The 17,577-nt window shown below is 26.3% G+C and overlaps 1 protein-coding gene across 3 annotated transcripts in view; it reads left to right on the forward strand.

Annotated features, from left to right (window-relative positions):
• The first annotated feature begins 12,890 nt into the window (after window positions 1-12,890).
• The window catches only part of LOC126910318 (serine-rich adhesin for platelets-like), a 137,456-nt gene continuing 132,769 nt past the window's right edge, over window positions 12,891-17,577 (forward strand). For 2 of the 3 annotated variants that reach the window (XM_050692795.1, XM_050692796.1), the window contains exon 1: window positions 12,891-13,520. The gene's annotated coding sequence lies outside the window, so the exon portion shown is untranslated. The remainder of the gene's footprint in view (window positions 13,521-17,577) is intronic. The other variant, XM_050692797.1, reaches the window with a different exon arrangement.

Here is a 17,577-nt window from a genome sequence, read left to right on the forward strand (position 1 = left end):
AAGTTACCAAATTTAAGCGAGTTTAATTCGGTATTTCAATTACAAAACAGAAGGGAATAACTAAGAGTTGAGCCAACTTGATGCACTACTAAATGTTGCATAAAACATTATATGCATTCCTGTAATAACTAACAATAGTAACAAAAATTAAATAATAATGAGTTTAATACTATTGTATTATGTCTCTTGACATTTGAGTACAACGATTTCTATTTGCTGCTACCGTTGCCTTCTTCACATCTTTCTCGTTATATTTTTATTTCGCTTAATAATCCCTTGGGAAGAGCTCTTATCTCTCACACAAGAAAAACGTTCCAGTTGTCGTCTTTCCCCTGTCTCTAGATTTATGAACTTTACACAACACATCTATGTTGTTTAACAGCGTCTCTCTCTTCCGTTTATACCTTTTCCGACCACTCATCTTCTTAACATTACTTTCTTTTATGAACCGTGGCTGTCGCCTGCAAGTTTACCGTTACCGAAGCTCTTTAACATCAGTGGTGTTGTCTAAGCGCAAGCAAATACTTCTTCCACTCCAAAATCCACTTGTTCATTCCCCGCTTCTTATTTGTTCGAATATAAAAAATGCATTTGAATTAAAAGCTTCTTTTGTTTTGATTTGAAGTAAATGTTTTTTTTTTCAAACAAATGCTGTTGAAATATAGTAATGTTTTTATTTTGACACATGGTATGTGATGAAATATTTACCTTTATTGAAATACAATTATTTCAAATTGAAAAATCTTTATCGTTAAAAATAAGTTTTTTGTGAATGATTTTAACTTCAACGCGAATGTAGCAGATACTGGCTTTAACATGGTGTGTTTTTTTATGTCTGTCCATGAAAATTATCATTTCTCATTGGACCTATTTTAATATTCAATAAGTCAAAAGAACCCAATTTTAGTCTAAATAAACATTTAGTCACCAAAAATTAGATAAAGAAACCTCAATTTTAAAATTTTAAAAATATCTCTTTTTTTAATTTTGCTTCAAAAAATGGTAATTTCTGATTTTTGTTTTAAATTTTAAAACTACTATAATCTTTTTTTATAAACAATTAAATTTTATGAAGGTATACTAGAGATAATGAGGTTTCTTTTGGTATGTTTTTCGAAGAAATTTAATGGAATTACTAAGTACAAGAATGGTTTGAAAGAGACCACCACTCATGTACGTAAATTTTTTTTTTAACTCGATATTGAAAATGTTCCCGATGGTGTCCGTTTTTCTAACTTATATAAAAATGAAGCATTTGAAATGTTCTAAAATATTAAAACAAAAAAACTGTTTTCAGTTAAGCAAATAATTTAACAAGCATTTAATATTTGATTTAATTTTTAAAATATACAAAAATTGTAAAAATTATTCATTATGTGTTAAGCGTTGATAATTGTAAAACTGTTTCTGAAATTACATATCGGCGATTTTCTAGTAATTTTTTATGACGCGCTTTGAGTTGAATATTTCTATTACTTTTAGTTTTAAATTAATATTTTAATATCATTTTAATTTTAAATAATATTAGCTACAAGTGATAAATTTTTATTATACAAATATAGAAATTATTGTAAAGTGGAACAGATTTGAAACAAAGCATTTTTTATGATAGCGATGTTAAATACTGTTAGATATTATCTATAATTGTCCCAACTATATCGTGATCCCACTTTGCTGGTTTTTATTACTTTATTTTAACTAAAATTTACATGTTTGTCTACTTGTATCAAATTATTAATCATAAAAAGTACGTTATTAATGTTATAAAGTCCTGTAGCAAATTTTCCTATAGACAAAGTTTTCTAAGTAAATTATTTTGTAATATATTTTTAATTCTCTTAAGAAACAACATTTTACAAAAAAGTTTTAAAACATTTTTATGTCTGTAGCCAATATTTGCGGTGGTTAATTTCTAACACATTCACATACAATTACTCAAAAAAAATATCTAGCAATTTATTGTAAATTTGATATAAGATTTAATAATCATTGTCTATTCATATTGCATTACTATGATACTTTTAAAAACTATTTATAGTTAATAGCAATTGATCAAAAGTATTTTTACTTAAATAAACTAAAGCACAATTTGAATTTTCCTTTTAATTATTAAAAATAAAACCAAAACAAGTTTAATTGCGAAAGATCTTAGAAATTACAAAGTTTTTATGTGCACAAAAACAAATAAGCAATTTTGTGTTGATCGCATACTTGATTTTATAACCAAACAAATCGAAATTAATTAAAATTTTCTTTGAGCTATTATTTTTAAACGTTACTTCTCTTTTTGTTGTTTAGATAGGCGGTATTATTCATTTAATTGACTTCATTTTATTCTATTACTTCCATGAAGTTAGTGCTACTAATATAAATGTAGTATAACACATGTCTGCTATTACGTCCGTCACTTTGGGTGTGTTATAACTTATATTAGAACTACTTGACATACTAAAGTGCACTCTCGAATCGGAAAACGATTACTTACACTCTTGGAGCACATTTCATGTACACTATAACCTGGTTTTGCCATAACTCGGTTTTCTATATTTTATTACTTACATATTAACCCCACGACGATATTTTTGTTACGATTAGAAAGGCCGTAAGTGGTAGGGATATATTCGATAGTAAATTTTCTGTGGTATAGAACTGACAAATAAATCGAGAGTCTGCTTATGTAAATCTAAGTGTTTTATTGGAAATTAAACTCTNGTCACTAGGTGATAAGGTCACTAGGGGTATATAAGGGAGTTTTTTCTAGTATACTCTAGAGTATGTGTTTAGCGTTGATAATGGTAACATTGTTTCCGAAATACGTATCCGCGACTTTTCATTAATTTTTTTGTGGCTTTTGAGTTTAATATTTTTAATATTTTTTAGTTTTTTTAAATTAATAATATTTTTAATATAGTTTTAATTTTACTTAAACTTACTAGCCACAAGTGATCAATTTTTATTATATCNGTAACTTATATGAATTTTATACATTCATATGTCTTTATGTGAATTCAACTTTTTAGATATACAATTGAGTATTTAGTGAGTTTTTCTTTTTTATAATACCGAAAGAAACCTTTTTATATCACGTAATATACTTATCATATAGAGTAAATCATAAAAAACTGACAAATTTTGATTTCATAATCATTTTGCTGTAATTTTTTTTACAAAAAAATGTAAATATTTCTAATTTTTCGATACTTCAATTTTGATTCAAAAAAATGTTGATGAATTAATAACAACCTCAGAAGAAAGTACATATTGATTGACAAGCATTTTAATAGATAGAGCAGGTGGGTATAGTTCATACTAGTGTGTATTTATATTGCATACTACACACTATAGTGTGGGTATATATATATACCCTTTCTATGTATTACAATGCTCGTAACTCAAAAAGCAATTGGAATGAATATATAACACTTTAAAAGCAGCGTTTGATTTGATTTGTATATGATGGGGAAATGCTTAGAAAAATCTCAAAATTTTAGCTCGATGGTTGAACCCTCAAACGGCAATTGAGAGGCCTCGTGTTCAAAACGAGCGACGTCTGATAAAATTTCTAGATTTTTCTAAGTATTTTCTATTATATTCAATAAATGCAAGGATAGGAAAAAAACATTACTATTTTTAAATTTCAAAAAATAAAGTATTGTCAATTAAATTTGATTCACTCTATGTATCCATTTATGTACATTTTATATTAAACGACAACAAATAAAATGGTCGCTTGGTTTTGATCAAAGTATAACATGATTATATTTTCAAAAACTCAATGTAATTTTTACAAAAACCAAATAATGTGCACTTATTTCATGACGTTTAACAAAATGTTGAGACCAAATTACTAAAAATATTGTAATAAATTAAGAATACATTATTAAAAACAAAGATAAATACTTTGACATAAGTTTATTTATTTAATTGTCCGAAACTTTATAACATATTTTGCTTGATTAATTTAATGTTTATTTATTATTATTAACGTCCTCTTAAAAATGTATTGTTTGTGCAAGAGAGGACGGGAAACCCTACTTTATAAAACTAATTAAATGCAACGATAAAAATATTTTATAAACAAATTTTTCTAACTTTAATATCTTGTGATGGGAGTCTAATTAAAGTTTGTACGTGTACAGTAAATAATATTCTATTCTAAATAAACTATTTTTGCTTAAAGAATCCGGAAACTTTCGAATGCTTATCAAATGAATATCGATTCTGACTACATATAATTCCGAGAAGTTTTCAGAATATATGCAGCATTGGTTTTGACTTACGTATTTTTTTTATCCATTATAAATTATATTTTGCCAATAACCTTTTATAAGTATATAGTGACTGTTGCTAATAACCAAGCAACCGAGAGAACAAAATAAAAAATCAGTATTAATATGTCCGTGATAAAGTATTTTGTATTCATTAGGTCAATAAAATTAATTAATTGTTTTAATATCGAGAAAATTAATGGGCTCAATAATAATAGTCAATGTTTTAATTGGATATGATATGAAAAAATAATGTTACAAAAATCCAAAATAATAATTGAAAATCAGATAATTTTAACGTAAGGGCATTTTATGTTTTTGTCGTTAACTTCAAAACTTACAAATTGAAAAAAGAATCGATTATCTGATAATAACATACGCCGATAAATATTAAAAAAAAAAATATGAATAGAATCTTAAAAAGCATAAAAATGTTAAATAACCTCAAGTAATTTAGCTTACTGTCAAATTGTCAGTAAAATCAAATAATATTTATTAAAATTTATTAGGATATTTTTTTTAAAAGTTCAGGTTACTATGTAAGATAAATGTTAATTCTGTACTTGACTGCATAATTGGTGTTTAATGAATGAACTTAATTATAATTGATAAGATAAGCTTTTTTAAATCACTAATTTGATGTCATGTTGATAACTGTTACAGGGAAAATTATAAAAAAAAATTTACATATTTAAACATTAAGTCAGAATAATTACTAAGAAATTTTCGTCAAATTAATTTTTCAGTCTTAAAAAAAGTTCAATAAATTAGAAATGTCACTTTCATACATAATAATAATAATTTTTTTAACTTTATCATTATAAAAAATGCAACTTATCACCGTTGTCATTAGGTATACATTTCTATATATTAAACTAGTATTAAATCTATTATGTATGTATTTTACTTAGATATTTAATCTTTATGTTAGTTGATAGATTAAATAACCGAATTTTATTTTCTGAATTGCACAGTGAGCAATTCTTTTTAATGAAAAGCTATAGAATATAACTTTTAGAAAAAGCGAGAACTAACGAAACGCCAATGCTCCTCAATTGGAATTGCTTTTATGTATTCAAAAAGTCGGTATCTGACTTAATTGAAAATAATAGAGAAGTTAATGAACTTCAGATATAATTGAAAGTCAATTTACCGGCGTGATTTATTCAATCGTTGTTTAATTATCTTCATTGAATAAAGAACAAAAAAGAACTTATTACCCTTGCAAATATTCGCAGTTAAAATATTTAACTAATTAACAAGACTACTAAGAATTATTATTTTAAAACTCATTATTTTTAATTATTATATATATTATATTTTCAATAGTTTAATAATTATAACCTGTTCAAATTTATTAAAAATATTGTTTGAATGTGAACTTGAGAAAACAATTTTGAAAAGTAATTAAAAATTTATATTGAACACCAATGTATAAATATTATTTATCATATCAATTTACAAGGCAGGTAATATTTAATATTTAGTTAAGTTATTAAATTTCATGTTGATCTTTATATTTCTACTAAACATTAAAAAATGAAAATTGAAGTGATCATTATAATTGTTAATATAGTCATATAATTTTAAAATTAACCTAAACTGTAAGAAATTATCAAAAACGTCTCATATGCCAGTATTATATTTTTAATATGTATACATCTGAATTATTACAATTTGTATAAAAGTAAAAATTTTACTAGTACTAAAAATTTTCCATTCGTAGTATGCTATAAAAACTTCCATTATATGTATATGAATATTATTTTTAAATTAAGAGTAATTAATGTAGGATCTTAACGATTGACAAAGTAATTATTTATATAGCCATTCCGACTTTCTTAGTTTCTATTTGGAGCTCAGAAGGTATCGGTTTTACAATAATGTGTTATTTTTTTGTTTGTCAATGAAAATTCTCAGCTCTCACTGAAACGATTTTGTTGGTCTATACGTCAATATAACTCAATTTTAATCTAATTTTACCCAATTAAATTTTGTAAATACACGAAAGACAATAAACTGTCTTTTAGTATGCTTAACATGCAATTTCAATGAAAAACTTAAGTACAGTAAGAGTTTGTAAAAGACCATACACTCATGTAAACATTTTTTTTAATAATTTTCAATAATTGCAATTTATTTGTGTACATTATCACTTAAAAAATAATAATAATAATAAATGATGTAGGAAAAATTTACAATGTAAATACATTTAAAAATTTAGTATGATCGGTAATTTATCATCCATTTAATTATTTTACTATACAAGAACAATATATAGACTTCAAATTAATCTTTACCGTAAATAAGAAATTATTCGTTAGTAGTATGTTTCTAATAAACATATACAATTTTAAAATGTTGATTTATATAAATATATATCTACAAAGTATTATTTTTAATATTTATAAATCGGACGTGTGTTATAGACAGATAGACTCCTTGGCTCAAATTCAAATATTTCTGCAATAATGTTTTTCACGAACATTATTAAAAACATATTTCAAATATAAATTGCTCACCCTTAATACATTAAATTACAATATTTACATTTTTTTACTTTGACATTTATTTTAAAAAAGGTGTCTGATGAAGTTCAGTTTTTTTAAGCAATGCGAAGATAAAAAAAGATTCCTCACCTGGTTTCACCTTAAAGCTAGTAACGGCCATCGTTTATAAATAAAATCGAGTCTGGAGGCGTTGAAAATTAAAAAAATATGGTTGCCAAGTTATTTTCTGAATTTGACATCCAAGTTATTTGGTGTATAATGAAAATAAGAAGAGAAGTACAAAAAATAAAATTATAAAAAGAGACGGTTGGAAAAATTAACGTGTCTCGCCGAGAGCTGCGGTTTTTTGAATTGGTGCCCATTGGGCGTTCTCAAAAAGTAGAATTAGTGATGGTAGTGACGGAAATTCATCATTGAACGGCAGCTCAGAGATTTGCGGTCCTTTGATGGCGCGAGGTCAATTGGAAAAAACAAAGTTATCCCGCAACTTCACTCGAATGGATGTTGACATATATTTTAATTCCATTGGGAGAATTTATTAAAACCGATATCAAAGACAAAACAAAGTTCAGAAGACGTGTATTTCATGATTCACTAGCCACTAGATTTTGAACTTAACAAACTAAACTGTAGATTGCTATTAAATTCACAATTATACGTAGTACTAATAATAATTATGTGAACAAAAAGTGTCTATTCACTAATTTCAAACATGCTTAAATAGTTGCAGCTTCTTACATTTATTAATATTGATACCTTAATCAACGATCATCAATCCACTATATATCCATAAAAATCCTACATAATTGATTATTTTTCTATAATTTTACTTGTTAAACAGTTGTAATATAGCGAACCATGGCTATTTGGAAAAAAAAGTATATTTCAAGATCAAATGACAATAATATAAGTAGTATTATAGCTCTTCGTGGGTTTATTTGATTCCTTTTTTCCTTAGGGATAAATACTGGTATTAAAAAGATAAGTTAACAGACTTGAATAAAAGTAATTGGCCGACCTTAAGTAGTTGGGATTAAGGCGAGGAAAAAGAAGACCTGAATAAAAGTAAATAAAACTATAGAAAAATTCAGAATTTTTAATAAGACATATTTTTTTTAGATAAATAGATACAATGGAGTTTTGATAAAACTGGATGTAAATAGCATAAATTTAAATATTTTTTAATATATTCACCATTTAAGTAACACTTTTTCAGAAAAAATATGTTATACATTTTTAAAATTACAATGCCTCATAACATTAATATAAAAAACTAATGAAATAAAAAAATAATAAATACAAATTTCAAACCTTCTAAAGAATGTATTATTTAAATAATTTTGAATAGTTTTTTTTAAATGATACAAAAATTTAATAAAAAGATATTATATATATAAGATATAATATAAAGATATATTATTATATGAACAAAAATCAACGCACAGAGGTGTATGAAATTCCGCCATTGTTGCTACTACCACCGCATACAGTTAGTAATGTGCGATACAAACCGTCGCAAAAAAACTAATTTTATAAATTCTTATAATATTATGATATAATACAAAAAAAAAAAATACTTTAATATCATACAGAGTGGGTCAGCCGCGGGTGAGAAGATTTTAGGGTGTACTGTAGCCCATACTGGCCCTGGCGTCGCCACTTATTATACTAAAAAATATAAGTGTCTAATCTTTTATGAACAAAGTAGAACAGATCTAAAATGTAACTCATATAAATTATTTTCTACGTAACATTTTATACTTTTTTTTTCATCAATTTTTGCATTATAGGACTATATTTAAAATATGTTTTATGTTATCTATCACAATTACAAAAAATACTAAAAGAAAACCAGCGCGTGTTACGAGTACGCGCGGATGATGTGAACTTCTTTAAGAGTATTGATAGAATATTAGATTTGTATAGAAATAAAATTAAAGAATATCGTTTAAAAATTGCATCTATTGTGGTTCTTTAAAATTTTTTTATGCACAATCAAAATTATTTAGTGCATTTTAAATAAAATTACTTTCATTTTTGAGAATACAGTGCTAAATTATAGTATAGAATATACGTTATTGACTATTGTTTCGTCGCACAGGGTCCTGGGTTCGATCCACAGTGTTTGCCAACGATAATTTTCTTGTGATTTTCTCATTAGTGTTGTCTGGTCTCTGGTGTGAGTCGACGGTCATAATATCCGTTCCCATCCATCGTTTGCCTAGACAAGAACCATCTTTTTGACTGTTGACACTGAGAATGTAAAATTGTTTTTTTATCATAAAATGTAACATAATATAATAAATTATATTTATTAATTTTTATATTTATATAATTTAAGTACACTTATTTATTTTAATTGATAAAATTATAAAAATAAATTCACATCAAGTGAATCATAAATTTATATGTATTAGTAATAAATAATTGTTATTAAAAATTAATATATTAATAAAAATAAATGTTCTAACGTTAATAATCTAGTTGTATGAATTTAAAATACAAAATATATATTTATATTATTATAAATTGCAAACATTCGTGGAACGTAAACATCGAACACTTATGCTTATCAAATGTGTATGTTTATTGAACTTATAAATTCATCGAACAGTACAATCTTGATCGTATACTTAATAAAAAAATAGAATCCGGCCTTGACTAGCGACTGTGACGATAATAATTTTTTTTTTCGGACCCTCTCTAAAGAAGTTATAAAATGGCTATCTTCAAATCTTAAAACAAATATTTTTCAAATTGTTCTTTGTAATTGCGAAAAATAACATAAAACATATTTTAAATTTAGTCCTATAATGTAAAAATTGATAAAAAAATGAAGTATAAAATGTTACGTAGATCATAAGTTATATGAGTTGTTAGTTAGATCTGTTCTACTTTGTAACGTGGAGCGAATTTTATAAATCGATAAACAATACCAGTTCTTAACGATACAATGAACAGTTGTAAAAGTATATATTATCAATTTACAGCTTTTGATTCTTGTATAAATAACTGCTTATTTAATCTCCTTTAAACTTTAAAGACATGTAACTCACTGGAAATAGAAGAAATGAAAAAAATAGGGTGCCGTTTGAAAAACAGAAGTTGTTGATAGTTATTGATATAAAAAATTACGTAAATATTCTATTTTTTCATAGTGTTACGTATTAAAGAATAATTATTTTTACAAGAAAAAAAAATTAGCACTTATATTTTCAAAAATATTCTGTGACGTTTATTTAAAGAATCGCTTTGTATAAATCAATATTTATCAATTATTAATTAATTTTTAGCATTATTCTTTATACAAACTATAATACGTTAAAATTAGCTTATTAAATAAAAAATTATCTTATTACGAAAATAACGGGCGAAAACAACTTTTGTAACTTCGGAAGATATTGACATTTTTATGTTTGGGAGGAAATAGGAGTGTGAAAGGAAAATGTATTATAATAGAAATATTCACACCCAAGTCTCACTTCGAGTCCATATTTTAAAAGTTCCTATAAATTCCGAATAACTGGTCAAATGTTATTATTGACCTATCATTTCTTTAATTTTTATTGCTTTATCAGCCCATTAAGCGCCATAGTGGCCTCTCCCAAAGAAGGAGGTTTCTTAAACATTTATACTCCGGGACGGGTGGTTAGTCCGTCGACGGACTATCATTTTATTAATAGTTAATATATTAATTATGTAATTGTTAGATAATTTCCTATTTAATATGATAATTTAATATATATTTTTTTATGTAATGCAATGATACAAAATAGTAATAAAATCGAAAAAAATGTAAAACTAAAAAATCTTTTTTCAATTTTATATTTATTTTGCAAGTAATAGCGTGGGTTATTATAATAAATAAATTGCTCTGTATATTTAAAATATTTTTATGATTCACTTTTTTTTAATTTAACATATTTAAGTTAAAATAAACGTAATATGTGCAAAAAATTAATTACAATAAATAATTTACTATTATTATTTATTGTAATTAATTTTTTGCACATATTATGTTTATTTTAATTAAGTTAATTAAGTTAAATGGGGCAATATAACACAGCAATATTGCCCCATTATAACAAATTAAGTAGATTTTTCCTATATGATTTCCTAACAACAAACTTTTTTTTTATAGATAGCGTGTTTATGCATTATAATTATTTACTCATCACTTTTCAAAGAAGGCATATTTTCTTAAGATTGGACCCATTTGAAGGTACCACCACTGGGAGTTCATATAGGTTTAATCTGGGCCATGAGTTTATAGAAAATTGAATTCAAAGCAACTTGCATATCAAATAGTTTGTTTAAAGGCTAAAGTTTCATCAAGTAATCACAAATTAACTAAAATTTCACGTTTTTATACACATAAAAACATTAAATTTTTTATGAAAAAATATTAGCTACAATACGATATTTTTTGAAAAAATCTATTTTCTAATAATACTTACAATAGGTTAAAGATATTTATGTTTTTACTAATTAAGACTTATTTGTAAAACTAAAAAGATTTGAAAAATCTAAGGGAAAATTTGAAATCAACCCCGATTGCATTTCTTTGAAGTAATGTTTTTACAACGTTATAAACTTAATAAAAATATCACAAATGTTTTTATAATATCATTTTTAAAAATTTCTTTCTGTAACCTAAAAATGAGGACACTAATTAGCTTAATTTCAATTTAAACTTCAATTTTTTAACATAACTTTATCTTTTTCCATTGATTAAGAAAAATTAATCATTTTATATTAACTCAAATTACTTTATACTTTTTAAGTATCAAAATTTCTATAAATTATAATAAATACATAGATATTTATCTATTTAATATAATTTTTATTTTTAAGTTTTTATATATCATGTAAAAGTAAAATTTTATAAATAGACATAACATTTTCTATTTGTAAATTGACTAACTACTTTTGTAGTTAAATATCAAAAAAAATAAAAACACATAGAAATCATGCCATAGTGGGGTACAGCAGAGTTGTGATAAGTATAGATAATATCTGTTAGTTATTAACATCATTATTATAAAAAAAAATTAAAAGCGAATCTGTTAAATTTCATTATAATTTATAAGTTTATTAATAGATTATTGCTGAATTGTAAAAATTGGTAATTTGACAAATGACGTCTCATAGTAAAACTAGGGTTTTTTTTGAAGTTTTTATATTGTCAAACACTTTAAAAGTGTTAATTTGATATAGGTTAAAAGTTGTCAGGCAATCTGGAACATTTTCCAAAATTGAGTTATAAAAAGATCTTGTCGCTAATAAGTTTAATTACATAAAATCTTGTTCTTTTAACGCAAAATTCGAAAAATTTGATCTTATGAGAGTTAATAATTTTCTTGAACAGACATAAAAAAATACACACATCATCACAAAACCTTCTCATCTTTTCTTCGGTTGGTAAAAGTTAATTTTGTTTTTTTTTTGAAAATATCTGTTTTATTTTACTATATAAAATATTTAACTATAATAGACATTAGAAACCGTTTACTTTATCAAAATCGATATCAAATTTTACTTAATTTATTTATTTTTATAAAAATAAATTATGAGGTGCTATAAAAGAAAAATCCTCTTTTAAAAGCTATTCTAATGTTGATTCTAAAAAATAAATAGGTTTAACGAATTTGTATATTTTTAAATTTCAAATGTACACATATTTTATATTTTTATAAACATTATATTAAAAATACAATTACAAATAAGTTCCCTAATATAATCATACATAATGCTATTTGGTTTAGGTATTAGGTACAGATTCAATTGCAATTTATTATAAAACTTCTTATTTAAGTAAAAAAAATATGATAAATTTGAATCATCTTAACAACCAATTAAAATACATCACCTTTTATTTGATTGAGACCTTCTTTTTTAGAAATAGGGTTAAGGTGAATAGAGTGAAATCGGGTTAATAGTGTCGAATATATAAAGGTCAAACGAGTAGAAAAAGAAAATGGGATGGGGAGCGTTTTTGCTTCTCGTTTGTACCGCTAGACAGCGCGATGGGATTTTATACAGGACGGTCTTTTGTCAAAAATTTCAAACGCCGGACGAGCGCGCGCGCCTCGCGATAACCCAATGGCGACAACGGTATAAGCCGGCAGTCTGTCGCGGACCATTCATCCCTGCAATTCTAGCCGCTCTCGGCCGTCGTGCACGCGTTGAACCGCCCGCAATCGCCGTGGACCGGAGTGGAAATCACGCGGAATTCCCTTATCCTGTTATCCAATAGTTATCCTTCTTCCCTTTAAAAGTGACATGATCCTCAATAAATCCTAATGCGCATGTGCACAAAGTATTTTTTTATTTTGTAAATAAAATAAAGTATTGGCATTGTTATCATTATTTTTAGTAATTAATCAAAAGCCAATGTATTAGCTGATTGTGTATCGAAGTTATTTAATTATCGTAGTTGAACAATCGAAAATTGTTTGTTGGCATTATTTATATATATTATTTGATATAAATAATACTTAATATTACAAGCAAATAATTATATTATTGCTGAGCTTTGTTCGGTGCCAATAAAATATATTTATCATTGCCATATTTTTGACGTATTGGATTAACTGTGAAAAGCACCGTGATCTAATTGTGTACCCATCTATATGAAGACGAGGACGGGGCCCCGACTATCGGTCGTGGACCCTAAACTGGTTTCGCACTGGATGATAGCGACAGCTGCAGTGCAACCAACAACAACGTTGACACATTGCAGGTTAGTTGTGTTTATTAATAGCCTCTTAAATAATTTGTGTAATTTAGAAATATCAATTATAAATTCAAAATTATTTCACGATGATTCCATATATTTTTATTTGTTGCTGAAATAACCCAGTTTATTGAATTGTTTAACGTAGATACTCTTCAATAAAACAATAAAAGTCTTAACTACTTATGCCTTTATTGACTTACGTACCTTAATCACGATAGTATAATAAGATATCGATAACAATAGTCGAATATAAATACAGAAATGATTTTATCACATTCCAATACATTATTAGTATGGTTTATACTAACATAATTCATTATGATGATGTAGAAGAGAAACTTAATCGTTCGTTAATCTTACTATTATAAGAACTTATTAGAATTTACAGCTGGCGAATTAAGTTTCTAATATCTGTACTACGCCTAAAAGATATACCTTTAGAAATCGTTTACCATGGAAAAAATGTGATTTGTCACGCGTGACGCCCTCCGTATTTTGACATGACAGGCAACAAGTTGCAATTTTAAAGGATTACACGCCCGCTTGAATTTGAAAACTATCACAGGCAGCCCTACAGTGCTGCAAATAAATTTAACGATCCGCCGTCTTTACTGCGGTCCGGTAGTAATACTGGCCGCCTGTCAATGGATTAAAAAGGTAATTAAAAAATAAGAAAAAAAATATAGCCGAGAATTTAAGGCGTCTCAATAAGAGGGTAAAACATTGGTAGCGGTATCGTAAACTCGCCGTTCACGTNTGGATTAAAAAGGTAATTAAAAAATAAGAAAAAAAAATATAGCCGAGAATTTAAGGCGTCTCAATAAGAGGGTAAAACATTGGTAGCGGTATCGTAAACTCGCCGTTCACGTCAATTGGTTGTCTGCGTTAAGACGCGCTTTGCTAATTAGGATGACTTTATTTAAAACAAACAACATTTTTAAATAAGAATGTCTATAATGAAAAAAATTCTAAATACGACTCAATGGTTTTTTATTTTTATGATTACTGGAGTTACTTATAAGATGCACGCGGCCCACTGACGCTAGTCGATAGGTCCATAAAACCCTGTAAGATTTTACTGCTTTCTCGTCGAGTTCTCCTGTCTCTTTCTCTGTATATTATTATTATTGTTATTATCATCATCATCATTATTTTAATGTACGGGGCGTGTACTACAAAGGCATTTTTATTTCGGGTCTGTGAACGAAAAGGATTATAGTACCGTAATTTCGTGGCGTTTTAACAGTATAACATCTCGTTCTTAAAGCTATCAGAAAATGCGTTTGCACTGTCGAAAATAAAAACAGATACGCATACACTGAAAACTAGTCGGCTTTGAAAAGTCCTTTGATTGCGATAAAAATAAGCATTCCAAAGCGTCTATTCAGCTCAAATCAAAGTATTTAAATGTTTCCATTATGCGAAAAAACATCAACCCTCCTACATAAAAATCATTTTAAAAACAGTTACTAACGTTTACAAGATTCGCTAAAAAATCAGTACTTTGTTTGAACTTCTTACTAACAATAAACATATTGTTTTAATAATACTATGGTGTTTGAAGCGTTTAATCTAAAAAAAAAAAATTACCAAGATTCACTAAATTCATCGATAGGCGAATTTTATTTTAAACGATTTAACATCACATTAACGTCAAATTTAAACTTAAACATCTTTTCTAAGAAAGTGCTATAAGTTTATACTGAAATTTTTATTTATTAATTACTTGATTTTACTATTATCGTATCCTTGCATACTATTTTTTATCAAACTGAATTTATAATTATATATTGTTATATTTGAATTATTAGTGAATTTTAAGTGTAAGCCATTGCATAAATCATTTTTTTACTTAACATATATTTTGTTTTATTATTTTAGTGCATATATTTTGTTACAAAAATAGGTGACATAATCCTTGCTATGTTTAGTTGCTTTAAGTAAAATGATACCTAAAATACGGTGTGTGCTGAAATGATATTTTGGCGTATACAATTTTAAATTATCAGATGTACGGATAGCATTTATGCATTGGAAAGCATTACAAAACGACAATTTTGACTTAACTATGTAAACCCCTTGCGGGGGCAGTGTGTTCAGTGTTATGACGACGGTGATGACAGAAATAAACTCATAGATATAATTACACAGTCCGTGACGTGCGTTTGTAGTGTCACATAGCTATTTCAGTGGATAACGCCCTCGCTCAGCACGTGGTCCGAAGATGGTTAAACAAAAACACTACTATTTACATCTTTTTTGAAGTTTAACGATAATAGAGCATTGTAGAGTTATAAAATAGTCGCATTGTTTAAAAGGTCATTTTCAAATGTAAAAAGATTATTTCACGCACACATCAAAAACTATGTAATTTCAAAAACTTATCAAATATGCTAAATCTTACACAAAACGAGTAGCTAGTGGTTATTTTAACCATATTTTTTTCTTTTGAGTTTAAAATATACTAGACTTGTGATGAGCGGTATGAAACATGTTTAATACATGTATACATCACATTAAACAACTATTCCATAAGAAAAATCAAGAAATAATTAAAAATTTTAAATAATTTTTCAGTTTAGACATCAGCACAAATTAGGGGGGTTAGTACTTCCAGACAAATTACATATATGATTGTATAAACAAATTTATAGAAGGGGAGATTACATATTATAATGAGCCTTTCTAAAATTTTTATTGAAAATGCGACTACAAGTTTAGACATTTTGGAAGTAAATTTTAAACATTGTCATCGACATTAATTAAAAAATTGATTGTATGAATTTAAAGCCTAAAGAGTTCGCTTCATGAAATTTTTACGTAACTATTTTATTACAAGTGCAATGAATTTATTGTACCTTAAAAAATTGAATTTAAATCAAGAAAAGTTTGTTTGTATTATGAGGTTTTTATTGAAATAAAAGAAGGCTTTATAAGAGAATATTATAGTTATATTGGAGATTGTGGCGTGCTGTTGGAAAGTGCGAAATAGTGAAAATAATTAATCAGAAGAAATCGGTAGTATTGTTAGTATAGCCACGTCGAGGTAAAGTATAGAAGTGTAGTGAACTATATTACATAGATGTGTAAGTCCAGGCGTAATGGAAATGGAATTGAATGGGAATCTTGCCGAAGATAACTCCGGTTGTTACTAGCTACACAAAAGGAAACTGGAAACAAGGCCTTCATCCCGCCTTTATATTGATTGCCATTCAACACCCTCTCTTCCTGTCATCCGACTACCCTGTTCCTGCCCGCTACTATGGTTCAAAACAAAAGCTCACGTGAACCGCAAAAATAATAAATAAGATGCGGCAGCAGCCCGCGTAGCATTTTATGTTTTCTTCTATGTGGTATTATGTATTATTACCTCTTAATCTAGGTAAATTGGAACAAAATAAATAAACTAAAAACAAAGTTTTCTTATTGTTTTCATTCAAAGCATTAATGCTTATTACAAACTTAATTGTAATTTAGTTTTTAACTACTTACATTATTTTTATTCATACATATATGTATAAATATATATATATTAGTGATGGGAAATGTAGAATAGTAACTATCGAATATGTATTCGAATAGTTTATGTTAAAAATAAACTATTCGATTGTATAAAAACAATTCGAATAGTTATTCGATGGTTTAAATATTCGAAAATGCCCATCACTAATATATGACACAGTTATAAGTGAAATGTAATATATATTATATTTATTCGTTATATGATCAAACAAATTTGTATTTAAAATTAAAATTTTACTAATATTTGGCACACTAAAAAGCGGAAATATGAATGTTTTGTTTTTATATTAAATAAATGAAATTTATTTTCAAACAAATCTGTAAGCACAAATATAATATCAATCTTAGTACACACATTGAGAGTAACGGGCATTTCTTAATTTTTATTGTTATTTAATTTTAAATAATGTCTTTGTTCTATTAATTTGCAAGTATCTCATAGTTATTACACATATTTTGTTGTGTCCTAAATATCATTATTTCTAACCCTTCTTTTTAAAAAGCGTTTTATAATACTTGTGATGTGCATAAAGCCGTT

This window comes from Daktulosphaira vitifoliae, unplaced genomic scaffold (assembly GCF_025091365.1).
Source record: "Daktulosphaira vitifoliae isolate Bord-2020 unplaced genomic scaffold, ASM2509136v1 Scaffold_1, whole genome shotgun sequence".
In the NCBI taxonomy this organism is placed as follows: domain Eukaryota; kingdom Metazoa; phylum Arthropoda; class Insecta; order Hemiptera; family Phylloxeridae; genus Daktulosphaira; species Daktulosphaira vitifoliae.